Here is an 8,771-nt window from a genome sequence, read left to right as displayed (position 1 = left end):
TGCCTTAGTTGGGAGAAGAGATACACGGGGCAATCTACAGACTGTGCCAGCTTACCTGTGCAGATTCCACCCACAGGGCTATCTGGAAGCTGCACTGGCCTGAGGAGATTTGTCTGCCCCACTCAGGTTAGATTGCCTGGGGCGCCTTATTGCTGGGTGGCTGCCATGCCCTGCACTGGTTCAGGGCCAAACAATCACAGTAGGCAGCCAGTGCTGTGACGGCACATTTCAGAGATAGTTTCAGGCAGATCACTGCTGCCAACACGAATCTGGGCTGATCTCAGGGATCTGTGGGCCAGTCCCAGACAGCAGCTGCTCTTACTATGGTCTGTGACTTTTGTCGGAATGCGCGAATGGTTACTGAAGTTGCAGCAAGACTGAGGTTGTATTGGCTTGATGGCCCTTGTCTCCCTGAGTTACTGCCCCATCCAATCCACAAAGCGCCTGCGGCACACTGACAGTTGCCACTAGCTGGGGTGGCACATTCTGTGCAGTCAACAGACCTTGGCCAGTGAAGTGAGCAAAGCTCAGGGAATACAGTGATGGGAAGATCACTGCTGCCAGCACAAGACACAATATCACTTGGGAAGATCTCAGGGATTTTGTGGACCCATCACAGATGGTGGTAGGTCTCACAGTGATATGTGAATTTTGTGGGAGACTGCAGTCCCAAAGCTGGCAGGAAATCTGGTGCTATATAGACCTGATGGTCACGTGCTTCACTGAGACAATGCCCCACCTAACCAACAAATTACCTGGGGCAAGCCCTCTCTCATCAAACAAGTCCCATCCTGTGCTTTCTTTAGGTCATGAATTCAACAACAAACAACAGCAATCAGTTCGTATGACCCCCACAAAGCTCATCCATCTGGGAGAAGCTTTCGGTCACACATCACAAACGCATGTCCATGAGCTTTAGTAATTCTTAAACAGAGCTTGGGTGTTTGCAGGCCCAAGGTGAGCAACAGCTGGCCTTGCTATGATTTGAAAATTATACAGGGAGCCACAGAGACAACATTGGCATGTAAACTGACACTGCCATGGCAGGGGAAATTTACTCAATAGATCTGGGTGACCCCCAGGGCCCCTGTACCACCCAACACACATATCACCTAGAGGTTCTTCCAGTTCCAGGGACTTATGGGCAACTAAAAGGCCATGTCAGAGCTTGAGGAGCCCTGGTCCTTCTGCTAAACTTCCCTAGGTCAGGGACAGGGGATAACCAACCAGACCATGGCCTACAGCATTATCTCTTCCACTTACCTATTGATCCAGCATAGACAACAACCATCTGAGGATTGTTTGTAGCTCTCACCAGGTAGTTCTGAGAAATCAAAGTCAGCAGCTGACCTTGGCCTACTGGGGATCAAAAAGACATAGGGTAGCTGAATGGATAAGGAAACAAGACCCATGCATATGCTGTCTATAAGAGATCCACTTCAGATCAAATGACACTCACAGACTAAAACTAAAGAGATGGAAAAGATATTTCATGCAGATGGAAATGAAATAAAAGCTGAGGTACCAAAGTTATATCAGACAAAATAGACTTTAAATCTAAAGCTATAAGAGACAAAGAAGGGCATTGCATAATGATAAAGGGGTAAATAAATCAAGAGGACATAACACTAGTAAACATATATGCACCTAACATAGGAGCACCTACATACCTAAAACAATTATTGACTGACATAAAAAGAGAGATCAACAGTAACACACTCATAATAGGAGACTCTAACACTTCATTGACGCCAATGGACAGATTTTCCAGACAAAAAATCAACAAGGAAACCAATGGACCTAAAAGACACACTAGACCAGATGGATTTAATAGATATTTTCAGAGTATTTCACCCCAAAGCAGCAATATGTGCATTGTTTTCAAGTGCACATGGAACATTTTCCAAGATACACCATATATTAAGATATAAAACAAGTATCGATAAATTTTAAAAGATTGAAATCATATCAACTGTATTATTTGATCAAAATAGTATGAAACTAGAAATAAATTACAAGAAAAAACTGGAAAATACATAAACACATGAGGTCTAAATAACATGCTGTTAAACGATGAATGGATTAAAATTGCAATTGAGGAAGAAATCAAAAGATACCGAGAGAGAAATGAAAATACAATGACTCAAAACCTATGGGACACAGCGAAACAGTCCTAAAAGGGAAATTCACAGCCATGAAGGCCTACCTCAAGAAACGAAAGAAATGTGAATAAACAATCTACCCTTATACTTAAAAGAGCTAGAAAAAGAACAACAAACGAAGCGATAACTGAGTAGAAGGAAGGAAATAATAGAGTTCACAGCAGAAATAAATGAAAAAAAAAATACAAAAGATTAATAAAACCAAAATCTGGTTCTTTGAAAGGATAAGCAAAACTGACAAATCCTTAACCAGATTCATCAAAGAAAAAAGAGAAGATGATTTAAATAAATAAAATCAGAAGTGAAAGAAGAGAAACAACTTCAGACTCCACAGATCAGAAAGGATCATAAAAACATACTATGAGCAATTTTATGCCAACAAATTGGACAATCTGCAAGAAATGGATACATTCCTAGAAACATACAATCTCCCAAGACTGAGTCAAGAAGAAACAGAAATTCTGAACTGACCGATTACTACCAATGAAATAGAATCAGTAATCAAAAACCTCTCAAAAAACAAGTCTTATACAAGATGGCTGCACAGACGAATTTTACCAAACATTCAAAGAAGAATTAATACTTATTCTCCTCAAACTATTCCTAAAAATCCAATAAGAGAGAAACCTCCCTAACTCCTTTTATAAGGCCACCATTACCTTGATTCCAAACCAGACACAGCCATTTAAAAAAAAAAAAAGAAAACTATAGGCCAATATCTCTTATGAACATTGATGCAAAAATCTTCAACAAAATATTAGCAAACCAAATTCGGTAACACATTAAAAATATCATACATCATGATCAAGTTGGATTTATTCCAGGAATGCAAGGTTGGTACAATATTTGCAAATCAATTAATGTGATATACCACGTTAACAAACTGAAAGATAAAAATCGTATTATCATATCAATAGATGCAGAAAAAGCGTTCAACAAAATCCAGCACCCTTTTATGATAAAAACTCTCAGAAAAGTAGGAAGAAGGAAAATACCTCAACATACTAAAGGCCATAGATGACAAACCTATAGCTAACATCATACCCAATGGAGATAGGCTAAAAACATTTTCTTCAAGCTTAGGAACAAGACACGGATGCCCACATTCACCACTCTTATTCAACATTGTATTGGAAAACTTAGCCATAGCAATAGGACAAGAAAAAGAAATTAAAAGCATCCAAGTTGGAAAGGAAGAAGTAATATTCTCATTATTTGCCAATGACATGATACTATATAGATAGAACCTTATAGATTCCACACCAAGAAATGTGTTAGAATTGATCAATGAATTCAGTAAAGTAACAGGATACAAAATTAATATTCAGAAGCCAGTGGCATTTTTATACACCTGTGATGAACATTCAGAAAGAGAAATTAAGAAAACAATCCCATTTACAATTGCATCAAAAACAATAAAATACTCAGGAATCAAATCAACCAAGGAGGTAAAAGACCTGTTATCAGAAAATTATAAGTCATTCAAAAAAGAAATTGAAGAAGATACTAATAAATGGAAGCATATACTGTACTCATGCATAGGAAGAATCAGTATCATTAAAATAGCCATACTACTCAAAGCAATCTATAGATTCAATGCAATCTCTATCAAAACACCAATGGTGTTTTTCAGAGAGCTAGAACAAATAATCCTAAAATTTTTATGGAACCATAAAAGGCCCTGACTAGCCATGGAAATCTTGAGAAAGAACAAAGTTGGAGGTACCACATTATCTGATATCAAACTATACTACAAAGCTACAGTAATGAAAATAGCATAGTACTGACATAAAGACAGATGCATTGATCGGACTAGAGAGCCCAGAAATAAATCCATGTCTATATGCTCACTTAATATATGGTAAAGAAGGCAAGAATATACAATGGGGTAAAGACAGTCTCTTATGGTGCTGGGAAAATTGTACAGATACATGCAAAAAAAGAAAAAAGAAAAGAGAAAAGAAATTGGACCACCTTCTTACATTGTATACAATAATATACTCCAAATAAATTAAAGACTGAAATGTGAGACCCAAAACCATAAAATTTCTAGTAGAAAACATAGGCAGTGATCTCTCTGATACTTCTAGTAATTTATTTTCAGATATATCTCCTCGGACAAGGGAAAGAAAAGAAAAAATAAACAAATGGACTACATCAAACTAAAATTTTTGCATAGCAAAGGAAACCAGTAACAAAACAAAAAGACAACCAACCAAATGGGAGAAGATATTCACTTATGATACATCTGATAATGGGTTAATATCCAAAATATATAAAGAATACTTAGAACTCAACAACAAAAACACGTATAATCCAATTAAAAAATGGGCAACAGACCTGAACAGATATTTCTCCAAAGAGGAAATACAGATGGCCAATAGACATATGAAAAGATGCTCAAGATCACTAACCATCAGAGAAAAGCAAATTTAAAACCACAATGATATTTCATCTCACACCTCCCAGAGTGGTTATCATCAATAAATCAAAGAACAAGTGTTGGCGAGGATGTGGAGAAAAGAGAACACTTATACGCTATTGGTAGGAATGCAAATTCGTACAGCCACTATGGAAAACAGTCTGTAGGTACTTCAAAAAATTAAAAATGAATATACCTTTTGATCCAGCAATTGCACTTCTAGGCATTTATCCAAAGAAAACCAAAACAATAATTTGTAAGGATCCATGCATTCCTATGTTCATGGCAGCCCAATTTACAATAGCCAAGATATGGAAGCAACCTAAATGCCCATTAACAGATGATTGAATAGAGAAATTATAGTTCATATATACAATGGAATATTACTCAGCCATTAGAAAAATGAAATCCTACCATTTGTAATGACATGGATGGACCTAAAGGTTCTTATGATGATTGAAATAAGTCAGACAGAGAAAGATAAATACCATATGATTTCACTTATATGAGGAATCTAAGGAACAAAACAAACTAAACAAAAACAGATTCACAAATATAGAGGACAATTTGGTGAAGGATAGAGGGGATGGGGGATTGAGGGGCTGGGAGAATGGGGTGAAGAGTTTAAGGGGTACAAATTAGTATTTGATAGACGGTCTTGGAGAGGGGGAGCTCGGCATAGGGAATGCAGTTAGAATTAAAATATTGGCTAAGTGGAAAACCAGTAGAGAGAAGTAGTAATTAGGGGGATTGTTTTATAAACTATATAAATATCTAACCACTGTATTGTATACTCGAAACTAATAGAAAAAAATTACTCAAATAAAAAAATAAGTTATTGCATATATACAATTGGATATTACTCAGCCATAAAAAAAAATGAAATCCTATTCTTCACAATGACGTGGACTGACCTAGAGGTTATTATGCGGAGCGAAACAAGTCAAACAGAGAAAGATAAATACTGTATGGTTTCACTTATATGCAGAATCTAAGGAACAAAATGAACAAACTAATCAAAAACAGACTCACAAGTGGAGGACAATCTGGTGATGGCCAGGTGGTAGGGAGTTGGGAGGCTGGGAGAAGGGAGTGAAAGGTTAAAGAAGTACAAATTAGTAGTTAATAGATGGTCATGGGGATGGAAAGCATGGCATATCGAATGTAGTTAGCAGTAGTGTAATGGCTAGGTGTAGAGCCAGAGGAGAGTATGTGCTATCAATAGGATCATTTCATAAACTATGTAAGTGTCTAATTAATGTATTGTATACTTGAAACTAATAATAATTTTTTAAAAAAAATTAATAAAAAGAAATGAATAATTATTTTATTGGGGTTATGGTTCAAGAATCGATTAATACAAGAGTTTGGAAAATTAAGTATTTAGTTCCAGTTTGAAGTTCATATTTTGGTAAGAGATTCTGGCCTATGAGTTCAATTCAAAAGAAATATGTAGTCAGGATTTTCTCTTTCATAGAATGTATTTTAGCTCCTAGAATACTTAAATTGAATTTTTATTATATATGAAGAAAATGGATTTTTTTGAGGTAGCGTTTCCTTAGATAATAAGCACTTAAGAATTGGGAGACTTTAATTCAGGTCTCTATTGTGTCACCAAATGCTTATTATGTTGAATAAGTCTTATTCACTTTTTTTTGAGCATCAGTTTCCTCAGCTGTCAAATGGATATAGTAAGAGAAGTTATGTCCAGTATCATGCAATGAATCAATATTTCCCTCATCTAGAACCCTGATCCCAATATCAGAGAGATCTAGAACTTTCAGAGAGAAAGACTGATGAAAGGGCAACAAAGAATACCAGTGATTAGCCCATTCTGAGTTGGAATGGAATCTTAATCTTGCAGAGGAGACCCAAACTCACCCCCTGAGATGTAGTATTCCCAACAGTATCAGCAACTTCTTGTATAGATAAAGATATAGCTGTTAAGAATAAAAGCTCCTATAACAAGCCTATGGACCTTTAAGATTACATAGACTCCAGTCAGTAGCAGAGCTATCCAGACCACAACTATCACCAAATTTAGTAAATATAATGCTCCTTTAGCTTCGCACTTAGTTAATTAGTTTTCCTGTCCCTTCTCTGTGCCTTTATCCCAATGTGCTTTTGTCCTGGGACCCAATTCCTCATCTTTTTGTCATGCACATATTATTCTGATTCTTCTTTCATCACTCTGTGCTGCAGATATCTGACAACTGGCTCCTGTGGCTGAATCTTTTCCAGAATATGCCCTTCATTTTAATCTTAATTCTATACCAACCCGGTACATACCTCTAAAGGGTTAGGAAATTTTCAAATTAAACAATACCATGTTTATTTTATTTTGTTTTTTTATATTTTTGAAAATCTGAAGGTCCATAGAGACTCCTCATGATCCAAAAAGTGGGCTGAGAGGACAGAATTGAGGCCTAGTTCATAGAGTTCCAGGACTCCTTTTCTTTCAACCAAATCAGCTCCACTTTTATTTTACTGTATACATATGTATGTAGGCATGTGTGCACGCATATATATATATATATATATATATATATATATATATATATATACACAAGACTGGGAAATTTCTTTTTCCAAAAATTTAATTAAGAAAAGGCAACTATCTGACTTTATATATATGAAAACCTGTTACTTGAATTCAAATTCCAGTTTTTTCACTTACTGGTTGTAGCAGTACGACTATGGGTAAGTCATTTATCTCTCTCTTTGAGCTTCAGTTTCACCAACTGTATATATTATGAAAAAGCCAAATCCAAAAGTTAGGGAATCTTATTTTTACATTGTCCCTGAACTGTCTCACTCCAACATCTCAGGTGGTTATAACCTTCAACAAACATTCTGTCCTCTGTCCATGCTAAATTTAGGGGTCAGCAGGTAGGTTTCTCTAAACCATGAAAAAACAAAGTGTCATTCTATAACGTTAGGTGTTTGTGTGTGGCCCAAATGAATCTTTGCCTGGTTCAGGCTATAATAATTATTTAATGGATAGATGTCCATTTTCCTTTTTTTCCTTTAGAGCATGGCTCACAAGTGCCTGGTATCCAGGCCTCTATGACTCCTCTGCTCATATTGCTTAATTTCTGACAGCTCATTGTGATTCAGACACAAAAGAGACATTGTCTCGGGCATCATCTTAGCATGTTTTAGTTGCCCATTCTGATCACAGAGTCACTCTAGAGCCTTAATTCTTAACTTTTGAAAATCAATCTGACACTCTGTGTACTCTTAGATGGAGACAAATGGATCTCAAATAATTTAAAGGAAATTTTCTCAAAGTGCCCAACAGAGTTGCAGGCCCCTGATATTTTATTTCTTCTACAACCTAAGCCAACCAAGCTAGATGACCAATGTTGATACTTCCATTCCTCTAAAAAAACGATGGCTCGGTGTACATGTCAGATGATCAGAATGTATTTGCTTATCAAAGCTGAAAATCAATTTTGAGGAACTTGTATCTTTGAGTTTACCTCCAGCTGTTTTCTTAACACTGAAGAATGAGAATTTGTTCAGCTTCTCCTAAACTGTTTCAAATGTGCTATAGTTAAAAAGAAGAAGGGACAGACATAGGAAGCAGACTAAGGGAAGGCCAAGTATGATCAAATAGTTACAGTGACCTATGCCTGGGTTTTAATATTAATAAAATTCCCAATAACAGTTGTCTTAATAGAGTTCTTAAGCAACTGTAAATCATGAACCATAATCAACATTGTTCAGGCATAGTTTCAATGGATGGATCCTTCCTAAATATGGCTCATCCCTTAGAAAATTATTTGCTTATTTTTAACCCGATGCCCTGCCAAATCATGCCAAACCTGCTGGAGATGGACATTCAACAGCCAAGGGAGTCATAGAAAGAAATGGACTAGTGGTTACCAGAGTGTAGGGAGTAGGGGGGAGGTAAATGGGGGAAATAAATTAAATCATTTCTTCAATTAAAAAACATAAAATAAAATAAAAATGAAAATAAACACAACCAAATTAGGTTATATCACTAATCCAAGTTCTCAAGAAAATTACATGAAAAGAAGAGAAAGAAGAGAAGAGAGAGAGAGAAGAGAAAGGAAAAGGAAAAGGAAGGAAGGAAGGAAAAAGGAAGGAAGGAAGGAAAAGGAAGGAAGGAAGGAAGGAAGGAAGGAAGGAAGGAAGGAAGGAAGGAAGGAAGGAAGGAAGGA

Source organism: Pteropus medius, unplaced genomic scaffold (genome assembly GCF_902729225.1).
Source record: "Pteropus medius unplaced genomic scaffold, Ma_sr-lr_union100, whole genome shotgun sequence".
Classification (NCBI taxonomy): domain Eukaryota; kingdom Metazoa; phylum Chordata; class Mammalia; order Chiroptera; family Pteropodidae; genus Pteropus; species Pteropus medius.
The sequence above is the reverse complement of the archived record's forward strand: the minus strand, read 5'-3'. Positions refer to the sequence as shown.